The 15,216-nt window shown below is 33.0% G+C and overlaps 1 pseudogene; it reads right to left on the minus strand.

Annotated features, from left to right (window-relative positions):
• Nucleotides 1-551: 551 nt before the first annotated feature.
• LOC131930563 (uncharacterized) lies at nt 552-1,505 on the minus strand (annotated as a pseudogene).
• Between the last annotated feature and the right edge of the window lie 13,711 nt (nt 1,506-15,216).

The raw sequence follows: 15,216 nt of genomic DNA on the forward strand, positions 1-15,216 counted from the left end.
TTTAAATAAATTTGTAATTAACAGTCTGTCTGAAAAGAAAAATTGTTCTTTACCTACATACTATTTTACAGGTCTATACATATGACATATTCTCTCCAGTAGTAAATCAGACAAACAAATAAATATTCAAACATGTAAACAAAGTTGAGTTTTAGTAGTATAGAGACTACATAAAAGCTTGTTATTAAAACGTATTTTATGATATTTAAAAAACAAATATTTTTCTCAAACAAGTATAGCACGACAAAAATATAGGCCTATAATTCACGTGTGACTGGTGCTGATGGTTATATATTTATTGTTCGGAGTGGGGTACACCAAACTTGGCGACGCCACTGCCTAGGACCTAGAGTATGTACTATTTTCAATTATTTTCTTTTTAAACAAATTAAAGCAACAGGGCTACCCATTTTTTTTTTTTTTTTTTTTTTTTTTTTTTTTTTTTTTTTACTTTTCTTACTAATATATTTTTATTTTGTTAATAAATAATATTAATGATTTAGTATATTTACATAGCTAGAAATGCAAACACTAGTTTCAAATTGATCACATTAAACATTTATGGTGCTAACAGGAGAGATGCTTCTATCATTCCAGCATTGCGCAGTATTTTTTTCCAGCACGCTACCCTTAGGATTCTCACCTTCCCTGTGTTTCCAGTCCAGTAACATCATGTAAGCCTGATTAAAGGAGCTGTTTGGGTTATTTATCTTGATGTGTTCAATGTCCTCTGAGAAAAAACTCAGTCTGTTGGCTACAAGTTCCCAATCTTTCCTGTGAATCTTCTCAGCCACCTCTCTCAGGATGTTGTCTGATGGTATCTGTGACACTTGGGGGCTGGGGGTGTAGAAAGCTGCCTGGCTACTGAACTCTGGCAAATTCTTGTGCACATTATCCCTCATATGGTCTGACAAAATATGGAAACTGAGAATGTTTGCGCCTTTGGTCGAGGAAGACCTAATACAGCCTTCACAAAGTCTTTTTCATCCATAAGACCTTTTCTTGAGCTGTCCAAAGAGTTCTATATATTTCAAATTCACTTTCTGTAGAATAGACCTTGCTCAGAATTTTCTGGAAGATATCTCTGGGAATAGGATTGCCACTGTTCAACATCTGAAAAATTGCTTTGGCTTTAACCTCTAGTTCCTGGCTCTCAGACCATTTTAGTGCTCTCAGGAAGGATTCAAAGGAAATTTTTCCATCTGAGCTTTTGAAGTATTTTAAAATATTTTTTATAAAAACATCTGAATTAAGTTTGGAAGAGGCAAGAGCTTCTTGTGTTAAGAAACCATCTTTATTTGCACCCCATTTGCTGGAAATCTCAGCCATAGCCTTTCAACTTCTGCAATACTTAATTCTGTGGCTATAGCATGTGCTGTAATCCAGTTGGCTTTACTGGGATGAGAGAAGCCACAAACAGCAAGCTCAGAACTTGGTTCAATTAAAAAACTACTACTGTATACACCCATGGTTAATACTGTTGTCTTGAAGTCAATCTAGCAACCGTCTACATCGACGCCATTTTGTTCCTTTTCAGCAACAGTGCCACTTTTTTTTTCTTCTTTTTTTTGGCCTCAGACATGTAATTTGTAGCGTCATGCAACAAGGATACACAGAGTGTTGTGTCAAGGGTACATGAATCATTGTTAATACTGAACTTTCTCAACATGTCTACAAAACAATTCTTTAATTCAGCTAGCAGTTCGCAATTAAAACTAGAGCCTGATAATAATTTAAAATTACAAAACAAAGCCTATGCAATCCTTTTTACAAGACATTTAGAAATATTCTTGTTTTAATTTACACTGTAAACAATGTTTTATAGTTTTCAAAATTATTTATGAATTTCTTCGTACATGTAGCCTTTTTTGAGATCAAAGTTATAGGTTATCCTTCTTGGTTAATGTAAATGTATAAATGAAAATTTACGTAGGCGAATTAAATAAATAAATTTTCTTGATTCGGATATAATTACATTAATTCATCTGAAATTTAAATGAGCAAGAAATTGGCCTACATTTACCATATACTAATGTATCTATGAATATAAAGGCTAAAGTGGGGAAAATGTTTCTTAGTTTGTATTTTGTTTGTCAAATATGTGGCTTTGTGTTAAAAGCAAACTTTTACTTCTGTCATGTATAAAACAACATTGCTAGTTTGATGCTGTCTGCGCTTTGTTTTATAAGAACATACTCGCTATCAAAATATGTAATCTCACAAGATGTTATAAGAACATACTCGCTGTTATGATATATTATAAATATCTATCATGGTGTCTCCACCTCTCCCCCCTTCTTGCTACCCCACAGGTAACGGTACACACCTGGACCCGAGCCTAAGTCATGTGACCTGTAGGGTAGGGACGATACAGTCCGGTCACTCTACGTTCTCCCCTCTTCGGAGGTACACGTTTTTTTAGTGCTAAGGCACTAGCCAACATAACATATCATACTTATTTTGGTGCTACGGCACTTGTTCTCCTCGGAGAAATTAAACGTACGTTTGGCAACGTGTGTAGAGGACTGTGTGGCTTCTTTGGAAGGTAATTAACACTTACTTTTATTAGCTGTAATGTTATAATACTAATTAATATGTATGGAATGAGTATAAAACAATGTATGAATGCAAAGCATATTTTCTAGTAATGTTTATTGTTGGCCTTATGTAAGGCTAATGTAAATGTATTATCTTGGTAACAATTGTAAACTTGTATGTGCCTGAATGAATGTGTATATCACACAGATGTTAGGAAGTTGTCACATGTATTTTACAGCCGGCCAGCTTGGGGCTAAAACTTAGACATTACAGAGGTCTTTGTGTGAGCAAGTGTGACCACGCCGCCCTGAAGACCAGTCGCCCATTCCAGGCTACTCTAAGTTGTATCATTATTCCTATGCCAATAATTCATGTATTGAAAGTTAAATTATTGTGAAACTGAGTTAATTACTTAGTCATAATTTTAAACCTTTTCACTGAGCCAAATATCGGCAGTCAGTCAATAATAATAACATAACATTAATAAACGCAATATTAACTGTTAAGGGACCTCTTGTCCAACGAGACAAACCCTAGACTAAACAGGTCATTCTGTAGCTGCGGCTATAACTATTTATGTGCGGTATGACTCGCTAGAGCATATTTGCCACACTCGCTATCAAAATATGTAATCTCACAAGATGTTATAAGAACATACTCGCTATCAAGATATGTAATCTCACAAGATGTTATAAGAACATACTCGCTATCAAGTTATGTAATCTCACAAGATGTTATAAGAACATGCTCGCTATCAAGTTATGTAATCTTTACAAGAGGAGGGTAGGAAGGTTCTGATCTGTCCCATTCGGGAAAACGACCTTCGGCAAACGGCATTCGGGCAAGTGTCCATTCGGGAAATTGACCGTCAGGCAAACGGCATTCGGGCAAGTGTCTTTCTTGAAAACGTCCGTTTCCCTTGTGTAGTAATTGTCTGATGCAGTGATCGCCTGATTTGTATGTCAGCAATTTTGAGTTATTTCGTATTTATGTGATTCAGTATCTGTGATTTGATATTAATCAGATTGGATTTTCAAATTTCGGGTTATGAGAAAACATCAAATGCAGTTTTAACTGTGTCAAACTTGTACAGATAAAATGTCAAATTTAAACTAAAGTCTTAGATTCTATCTTTTATAATAGAATAAAAAACAACTTTGACTCATGCCTCCCAAACTTGATCTATAAAATTCTACACTAACTTGTCCAGAACACGATTACCTAAATGTAAAAAAGTGGATGTAATCTTTGTGTTGTTATACTTGGCAGGTAAAAACGTGTTGAATCATGCCTCTAATATAATATATAGTGCATAGCATGTTAATACGCATTTCTTAATTGATGGAGGAAAGCAATAGTGCTAACAGATGCTAAATTGCTTATCAAACATGTCATTACGCAACATCCTCCCAGCGTAGAGTTGTGTGTGGGGGGGGGGGGGGGGAAGGGGAGGTTGACACCAGTAAAAAGAATTATTGTAAGTTAGATGGTGTAAAATTGTTTCGCTAATTTTAGATAAGATGCCAATTATCTTAAATTAAATTTTAAATTAATTCTTCGTCTTCTTCGTTCTAAATTTGAGTGTTCTAGATTAATTTATATTTTTTTCAAATTGGCTTTGGTAGCCTATGTTATACTAAATGTGACGGATATTTTACTATTTAGTTATTTCTTTGCTTTTTCACTAATATCGTTCAACGTATAGTAAAGCACATTGCGTTTTGAACAATAACTATTTTATAAACTATTTTTCTGAAACAAGTATAGCATAAAAATATATCGGCCTATAATTCACGTGTAATGGGTGTCGATGACTAGTATATATATATATATATATATATATATATATATATATATATATATATATATATATATATATATATATATATATATATATATATATATATATATGTGTGTGTGTGTTGTTTGAAGGGGGGTACACCCGACATGGCGACGCCAATGCCTAGACCAGGGGTCGGCAACCTGCGGCTCGCGAGCCTCATGCGGCTCTTTTGATTTCAGGATGCGGCTCGCCACTTACATAATAATGCTATTATTTTATTTTCTTAACTCATAAAGATATTATACTGGAAAACAACTTTAAACAAAATAAAAACACTAAAAATAGGTGGAGTAGAGCGTATACAAAAAGCTGACAGCTGCATGGACACAAGACCCAGCCCCACAGCTGAGCTGTGGTCAGCCCCGTGGCAGTGGTTCCATGCTTTCAACTACCGAAGTGCCCCTTTTTTTTCAAATATTTTCAATAGTAAAGTTTATTTTAATCAGAAGGCATTTTTGTATGTTTTAATTTTATGTTTGTTAATTTGATTTGAGTGGCATATTCTTATAGTTATTAGCCTCTAAACTGGGTAGGGATAGTTTTATAATTGGTTTTTATTATCCTAAAAGAACTAGTTGAAATACTTTATTACGTTTTCTGCGAAACATGTGTATGTTTTTATATGAATACATATATTTTCATACTTAAACCCATAAACAAATAATTATTTTGCTAATTCTAATGAAATACCTTAAAATGGAAGAAAAATTATTAATGGCTCTTTAAAAACTGGGAAATTTTGTAAATTGAAACTTTTGGCTCTTACACCTGAAAAGGTTGCCGACCCCTGGCCTAGACCAAAAGTATGTACTATTTTAAATTACATTCTTATATAAAAAAATTAAAACAACAGAGCTACTTTTTTTTTTGTATAGAGTTCGTGGTTAAACAAAAGTAACATCCATGTGTCTTAATAATCGAAAAACAACTAAGATACACGGAGTGTTGTGTTCAGAGTCCTGAAGATCCAGAAATTGCTTGATCTAAACTTTCTCAACATATCAACAAGTCAATTCTTTAAGTCAGCTAGCTGTTTGCAATTAAAACTTGAGCCTGATAATAATTTAAAATTACAAAACAAAGGCTAAGCGATCCTTTTTATAACATTATAAAATATATTCTAGTTTTGATTTACACTTCAAACAATGTTTTGTATTTTTCTAAATTATTTATGAATTTCTGTGTACATTTAGCCATTTTTGGGAGCAAACTTGTAGGTTATTCTTCTTGGTTAATTTAAATTTATAAGTGGAAATCAGCGTAAGCGAATTAATTCAAAAAAAGTTATTGGTTCGGATTTAATTTAACATGAAATTTAAATGAGCAAGATAAAAGCCTACATTTTCCATATACAAATATATTTATGAATATAAGGGCTAAAGTATCTATAATACTTTATTTACGACACTTTATTATATTATATATAGCGCCATATTTGAATTACTGTATTTATAGTACTGTATTAGGAAACATTTTAAAGGTAAAAACATGCCAATACCAGTGTAGGTTTGGTGATGGGGGTGGGGGTGGGGGGGGGGGGGGGAATGACAAGGCACAAACCGAAACCTTGCTCAAGCTTTACCCTCCCCTGATTTGCGGTGTGCTTTTCTACAAACAGTAAATATCTATATATATAATTCTCTTCTGGGATCAGTTAGAAAATAAAATACTTAAAAAAAAACTTTTTAAAAAAACACGTTTTTCTTGTGGACTAAAAAGTAGAAAATAAATTTTTCTTTTGTGCTTCCTCGAGCTGTGCAGATTCTTGTGATGACTGACAAAAAACGTGGGTACGTTCACCATCAAATTTCCCGACCCATCTGCCGACCCACATCGATTGGGGCCGAAGTAACTGTGTCAATAGGCCTCCAGTCTTGTCGGTATCTTTAGAAATCATGTCCTCGATTTTATGGTCCTTGGGGCGTAATTTAATTAAGCTAATTTAGGTCTCTAATTGCTAGTTTTTATGATTGCATCTGAAATTGTTAGGCGAAAATAGCCTGCATTCCAAATTTCAGATCTCTAGAGCAATCAGAAGTGGGCTAATTTTCGATGTCAATTTTAACAACAAACAAACAAACAAACGCGAAGCTGAGTTAAGAAAAACGTGTTAAAAACGTGTTAATAACAAGCTGCAAGCGCGCCTTTGCAGTCCCCTCTCTTCCTCTCTATCACCATCACTACCACCCCCACCCCACCCCCACATGATCTGTTGAGCGGTGTTCACTCTGTTTACATTTTACAATCATAGAGACGGGTTTGGTGACGGCTATTAGGGGCAGATAATTGAGTTTGAAACGATTTTAAACTTAGAGGAGGTAACTAAGAGGAGGCTGCTTTCACGTGGGGGGGGGGGGGGGGGGGGTTAGTGTTTTTAAGCAAATATTTTCAATGGCAGCATTGGTACTGTCGAATTCACAAATTATAAATTACTGAAAAGTAGAAAAAAAACAACAACTAAATAGCGGCGTATGATACGCAGCGGGTCGGCTCGTTAAATATAAATGTCATCAACCTAGCTGTAATGGTACTTAAATTATTGTGTTTACAGACACACATGCACACACAGACATACGGACAAATTTGCAAAACTGTTTCTCCAACTCAGGGAGGTGTAAAACATCGATATCTGTAAAAATCTCGATTTTTATTTTTGCACGATTAAATACTTCCTCTATGCTTCTTATACGAGAAAGTAAATTTATTCGTTTTTTGTTTTCTCTTTTTTCTGCATCAGACAAGTAATTTACAGCGTCAGTTTGCCTGGTCATGTTCGCTTTAGTATTACAGTTTTCATCATGGACTTGTGAGGACTGATACAGATTTACAATAGTAATATTTCTTTCTTACTTTTAGCCTACTTTTAATCATTTAAGATGGTTTACTTATACATAGATCAAACTCAAAACGTCTACTTATCAAAAAAAAAAAACAACATGAAAATGCAAATGTGTAATTAAATGATGATTCAAGGGATTCGTTTTTTTCCATCGGCGTGGTGGGTTGAGAGTTTGGGGCGGAGAGGGGGGGGGGATAATTTGGGTTTTTAAGTGGAGGTGAAATAATTTTGGAATGAGAGAGCATTAATTGATACAAATTTTAAGTATACGAGAAGGGAAATGTAATCGCTTGATAAATCAGCAAAGAAGTCAGCAGTGTTTTCTCAGAACTTTTATATTTATTAAAATCATTTTTTTTATTCAGCTAACAGTTTTATTTTTAGATTATTGACCAATTAATAACTTAATACTAAAAAAAAGTTTTAAATATAAAAATGTTTAATACAAACAATTTAGTATTTCTAATAAATGGAATAGACGACACTAGTTTACCTATAATTTAATTATTTCTTAATTTCTTAATTTATATCACGATATTTGGGTTTGTAGTTATGAGTTATCTTTCCTGAGTATTTTAAATTTATAAATTTAAAATAATTCTGATGAATAAATAAATCAATTGCTAGGTTCTGAACAAGACGCATTAAACTTTTTAAACGTCCTAGACACCGGCATTTACTTTACAACATTTCAAAGTACACTGTGCTTTTCCCTAAACATTGTTTTTGTTTTCATTTCACGTTATTATATACACACACATATGTATATATATATATATATATATATATATATATATATATATATATATATATATATATATATATATATATATATATATATATATATATAATATAATGTAATTTACAGCGTCAGTTTGCCTGCTTGTGAGGACTGATACAGATTTACAATAGGAATACTTCTTTCTTACATGTTCTTTCATTATTTTTGGATAGTTTTCTTATAGATAATACATTGCATCTATTTACAATTAAATATTTTAGCAGACAATTCAAATGTGTAATTTAATGTTATGTTAAAATTGCGTTTAGTAAAGAAAGAAAAAACGTGTTCTCCCCTAAGAATCACTAGATCTAAAGGTTAATGAAATGAAAGTATTGAACCTTTAATAGTCTACGTGTCAGTTATTTGATTTATCTAGTTGTTTTCAATTAAATTATGGTCTAATTTAAAATTAAGAATTTTAAAAAGCTTAAATAGCAAAGAAAATTTCATACACAAATTTAAATTTAAAAAATTAGTACCTAGCTCATTCTAACAGAAGGTAATCTTCGGACAAACGGTGATAAGGACATGGAACTGGACCGCATCTCTCTGCCAGACAATGAAGATTGCCTGGTTGTGGGAGACATGAACAGCCACTCTCAGAGCTGGGGTTACCCTGACCTCAGTGCTAAAGTAAAGAAAATTGAAGAATGGCAAGCAGGAAGGCTTACACGTCTAAACAACCCTGATGACAAACCAGCTTTCTAGTCTAGAGCACGGTCGACCTCATCCATCTCAGACACAGCTTGTGCTACAAACGACACCAGCTGAAAACTTTGCTACAAACGACACCAACTGTAAACTTTGCTACAACGACACCAACTGAAAACTTTGCTACAAACGACACCAACTGAAAACTTTGCTACAAACGACACCAACTGAAAACTTTGCTACAAACGACACCAACTGAAAAAGTTGCTACATTTTACAATTTTACAATTGTTTTGTTGAATATTTTCAATAACTGATACCTCAACAAACGACCGGTGTGGGTGACACCACATTTGATAAGTTAATATGAAAACTGCTTTTTTCCACTTGAAGTAATAGGAGGATTTACATATATATAATTCTCTTCATAGAGACCATAGAAAACTCCACACAGCTTAGCCACCACCCTCATCCCCACCTGCAAGGTGAACCGTGGTTCACCCTGAATGTTTACAATCGTAGAGCTGGGTTAGTGACGGCTATTAGGGGCAGATAATTTAGTATTAAACGATTTAAACGAAGTGGAGGTAACAATTTCTGATTGATCTTTTCTTTGTCTTTACTACGTCGCGATTCAGCTCATTAATATAATTTTTTCAAAACTGATGCCACTTGTTTAATTGGAGGAGGGGGGGGGGGGGACACCAAATGCAACTTTCACAGAACAATGTAGTGATCAGAACAAAATACACCACCCACCAAAGTGGATGGCCCTGACACCACATTGAAAAAAATTGCAAAGCAAAAAATCCTTTGATGATGGATCGTGACGGCTAACTAAAATATCAATGCTAAATTTCTTATCGAACATGTCATCATGTAACAGCCTCCCAGCGTTGAGGTGTGTGTGGGGGGGGGGGGGGGGGAAGGGTGACACCAGTAAAACAATAATTGTAAATTAGATGGTGTAAGTTTGCTTCAGTAATTTCAGAAAACATGACATCTTAAAAAATTTTAGATTTATTTCTAGATTTATTTCTAATATTTCAAATTGGTATTGGTAGCCCATGTTATACTAAATGTGTGTGGATATTTTACTATTTAGTTTTTTTTTTTGCTTTTCCACTAATATTGTTCAATGTGTAGTAAAGCACATTGCGCTTTGACCAATAACTATTTCATAAAATATTTTTCTCAAACAAGTATAGCGTTACAAAAATATATGCCTATAATTCATGTGTAACGGGTACCGATCGCTAATATATATATATATATATATATATATATATATATATATATATATATATATATATATATATATATATATATATATATAATATATATATACATATATGAATATATTTTTATTTTTTTAAAATTTTTTTCGGAGTGGGTGTACACCCGACCTGGCGACGCTACAGCCTAGGACAGGGGTCGGCAACCTGCGGCTCGCGAGCCGCATGCGGCTCTTTTGATGTCGAGATGCGGCTCTCCAGCTCCTTGCACGAATATTAAGTTATATTATTTCATTTTCAAAACTCATAACAAATATTATACTGTAAAGAAAAACAACTTTAAACAGGATAAAACACTCAGCAGAGAACAGTGAGAATAGGTGGAGTAGAAGGTAGACAGCTGACAGCCGCTTGGGCACCAGTGCCAGCCCCACAGCCGTGGTGTGGAAAGCACCATGGCAACAATTCCGTGATTTTAACTAACAAATCAAATTTATTTACCAAATCCTAATCAAATACCATAATATTGAAATAATAATGTGGCTCTTTATAAACTGGGACATTTGTAAATTGTAACTTTTGGCTCTTCCGTCTCAAAAGGTTGCTGACCTCTGGCCTAGGACTTAGAGTATATACCAGGGGTCGGCAACCTGCGGCTCGCGAGCCGCATGCGGCTCTTTTGATATCAAGATGCGGCTCTCCAGCTCCTTGAACAAATACTAATAATCTTAATAAAAAAATAAAATATTTGAAATAAAAAAAAATGTTAGTGGCTCTTTAAAACCAGGAATATTTTGAAAATTGTAACTTTTGGCTCTTCCGCTTCAAAAGGTTGCCGACCCCTGGTATATACTATTTTCAATTATTTACTTTTTAAGTAAATTAAAACAACAGATCTACATGGAAAGTTGTGTTGCAAGTCGTCGAAGATGTCGGATTGTTAAAACCGAACTTTCTCATCATCTCTACTATTCAAGTCTTTAATTCTGCTAGCTGTTTGCAATTAAAATTTGAGCCTGGTAATAATCGAAATTAAAAATACAAAAATTAAACAATCATTTTTATAAGAATTAAAAATAATTTTGTTTCTGTGTTTATACTGTAAACAATGTTTTGTATATTTTACAATTATTTATGAATTTCTTTGTACATTTAGCCATTTTTGGGATCAAATTTATAGGTTATCCTTCTTGGTTAATTTAAATTTATGAATGGAAATTACCAAAGCGAATCAATAAAATACATTTTCTTGATTAACGCTTATATTAGCTTTTCAAAGTAATTTAACATTAACAAAGAGATAACCCTGAACCGAGTTTATATCAACAAAACTGTCAATATTCAAAAAAATAAAAAAAACAAGTTCGCTATCAAGGTATGCAATCTTTGCAGTGATTAATTTAACGCCGTAACAGTAGTATCGATCTTGTTGTTAGATTCGATATCCGACATGTTAGATTTGTTGCTTATCGTGTGTTTATTAGATTCGATGATATGTGGGATTCAATATTTTCAATTACTATAAAGCCATAATACTTATTGTATTTATTACATATTCATAGTACCAATTTAAAGTACCGTATCTATCTATATAAATAATTCTTTTCACAAGACACCACGTAGCTTAACCGTTCCTACCCCGCTTTCTAGGCATATCACTGTTTACAATCGTAGTGACGGTTATTAGGGGCAGATATTTAGCTTTTAAACGATTTAAAACTAAGGGGACATAATAACACGTTCTTCTTGCTCTTTTCATTGTCGCCTGTAAACTGTCGTCACAGACGGCTGCTTTCACGGAGGCAGAGTTGGAGGGGGGGGGGGGGGGAAGGGGGGGGGGAAAGGGGGAGAGGAGTGGAAAGTGAGGGTGAGGATACTCGTCCTTCAAATAGCTATTGATAGTGTTTTACAGCAAAATATTTTCAGTCGCAGCATTTCCTTTTCCAATGCCGTTATCAACACCATAACCAACTTTATTACCAAAGTCATTACTAACACCACTCTTATATTAAGTTACATGATCAGCCGACATTACTATTAAGTTATATGTTCGGCCACACTCTTCTAATGGGCCCTACACTACTATTAAGTTATATGATCGACCATACACTTTTATTAAGTTATATGATCAGCCATACATTACTATTAAGTTATATGTTCGGCCATACTTATCTATTAAGCAATGTGGCCCTAATGGACTCTACACTACTATTAAGTTATAGGATGGGCCCTACACTTTTATAAAGTTACGAGCCGACCCACGGCATATCATACGCCGCTATTTAGTTGTTGTTTTTTCTACCTTTCAGTAATTCATAGTTTCTGAATTTGACAGTACCAACGATGCCACTGAAAATATTTCTTTAAAACACTATAAGTAGCTCGTTAAAGTACGATAACCCCCCCTCCCCCCCTACGTTTAAAATAGTTTCAAACTAAATTATATGCCCCTAATAGTCGTTATTAAACCCGGCTGTGCTTGTAAACATTTAGCGTGAACCACAGCTCACCAGACCATGTAGGGGGTGGGGGGTAGGAGGGAGCGCTTACAGCTTGTATTCTACAGTCTCCCAGAAGAGAATTAGATATATAGATGTGATAGGCCAGGGGTCGGCAACCTGCGGCTCGCGAGCCTCATGCGGCTCTTTTGATGTCAGGATGTGGCTCGCCAGTTCCATAATAATGATATTATTTTATTTTCATAACTCATAAAGATATTATACTGGAAAACAACTTTAAACAAAATAAAAACACGAAGAATAGGTGGAGTAGAGCGTATACAAACAACTGACAGCTGCATGGACACAAGACCCAGCCCCACAACTGTGATGTGGCCAGCGCCGTGGCAGTGGTTCCATGCTTTCAACTACCGAAGTGCACTTTTAAAAAAAAATATTTTCAATATTAAAGTTTATTTTAATCAAAAGGCATTTTTGTATGTTTTACCGTCCATTAATTTGACTTGAGTGGCATATTATTATAGCTATTAGCCTCTTAATTGGGTAGGGATAGTTTTATAATTGGATTTTATTATCCTAAAAGAACAAGTTGAAATACTTTATTATGTTTTGTGCGAAACATGTGTATGTTTATATATGAATACATTTTTTTTTCATACTTGAACCCATAAACAAATAATTATTTAGCTAATTTTAATCAAATACCTTAATATGGAAGAACAATTATTAATGGCTCTTTAAAAACTGAGAAATTTTGTAAATTGAAACTTTTGGCTCTTACACCTGAAAAGGTTGCCGACCCCTGGCTTAGACCAAGAGTATGTACTATTTTCAATTACATTCTTTTATAAATACATTAAAACAACAGAGCTACACGGAGTGTTGTGTTAAGCGTCTTCGGAAAACATAAATTTCTTAAACTGAACTTTCTCACCATATAAACAAGTCAATTCTTTAACTCAGCTAGCTGTTTGCAATTAAAACTTGAGCCTAATAATAATCTAAACAATGGTTTAGTTTTCATTTCACATTATATATACAATAATACTGTATGTATGACACCATATGTATAGTATAATATTTAAAGTACCGTATTGATAGTACTGTATTAGGCAATTAATTAAAATTAATTAAAATGCGTAGGCGTTTGTTATATTTTGTGTAATTTTTTATCTTAATCCCCCCCCCCCCACCCCTCAGACATGTAATTTGCCTTGTCGTGTTCGCTTTAGTATTAGTTTTCATCATCGGCTTGTTAGGACTGATACAGATTTACAATTGTAATATTTCTTTTTGGCATGCTCTTTCATTCATTTAGGATGGTTTTCTTATACATAATACATTCCATCTATTTACAATTATATTTTTAGCAGAAAATGCAAATGTGTAATTTAATGTTATGTTAAAATTGCGTTTATTAAAGAAAGAAAAAACGTGTTCTCCTCTAAGAATCACTAGATCTTAAGGTTAATGAAATGAAAGTGTTGAACCTTTACTGGTCTACGTGTATGTTATTTGATTTAGCTAGTTGTTTTCAATTAAATTTAGTTTCTAATTAAAAATTAAGAATTTTAAAAAGTTTAAATAGCAAAGAAAATTTCATTTCTTAATTTTTAAAAAAAAAATGTTTTAATTAGAGTAACTGTGCCCTAACCTCGGATAAAATGTTAAACCAGAACTGATATACTTTCATTCATTTTCAGAACTGTGCGTTATTCGTTAAGCATGAGATGTCTTTGTTGAATATTTTAAATTAATAAATTGAAAGTAATACTGATGAATTAAAAAATCAATTGCTAGGTTCTGAACTAGATGCATTAAACTTTTTAAACGTCCTAGACACCGGCCTTTATTTTACAAAATTTCAAAGTACACTGTTCTTTTCTCTAAACAATGTTTTAGTTTTCATTTCACTTTATATATATATATATATATATATATATATATATATATATATATATATATATATATATATATATATAAAAACAGCAATGTATGTCTGTTTGTTTGTCCTTTATGCATTACTACACCTCTCATCACATCTATATATATATATATTATATATATATATATATATATATATATATATATATATATATATATATATATATATATATATATATAATACTGTATCTATGACATGATATTATATTATATACCGTGCCATATTTAAGGTGCCGTATTTATAGTACTGTATTATGTCACACCTTTAAAAGGTAAAAAATACTACTATCAGTGTCGGTTTGGTGTAGGGGGTAGATGATAAGGTAAAAACTGAAACCTTGTTCAAGGGTTTCCCGCCCCTGATCTGTTGTGTGATTTTCTACAAACAGTAATCATTTTAATACGTTGGTTCGTCTAGTTATCCAAATGTAATAATTTATTAAAATGTTTATGCATTTATTATAGAGACCAAACAAATGATGAACCCAAACATTCAGAACAGACACAACATTGATAAAACTAATTTTTTAAATATATGAAAATTAATTTTTTTTTAATTCAGCTAGCCTTTTATTTTAATTTATCGTCCAATAAAAAATTAAGAATGTTAAACAAAGTTTTAAAACATAAATTTTTATACGCACATTTTAATTATTTAAATTTCCTTAATAGAAAACACTAGTTTACGTTTAATTCAATTATTTATTAAACTAAAACAATAGAGCTAAACTTTTTTTTTTTTCTTCTTCTTTTTCTTTTTGGCGTTTAATATTGTTCCTAACTTGCGTCTACCCTTTTCGCGCAGGGAGGCAGCAAGAGTAGGTTGCATGATTATATACATAATTGAAATATTATACATATTTAAAACAATTTAATCCTTGCTTGTGTTATTTCCCTTGTTTTTCTGTTTCCTTGATTCGCTT

Source organism: Physella acuta, unplaced genomic scaffold (assembly GCF_028476545.2).
Source record: "Physella acuta isolate Inbredline_101_S28 unplaced genomic scaffold, ASM2847654v3 ptg001802l, whole genome shotgun sequence".
In the NCBI taxonomy this organism is placed as follows: domain Eukaryota; kingdom Metazoa; phylum Mollusca; class Gastropoda; family Physidae; genus Physella; species Physella acuta.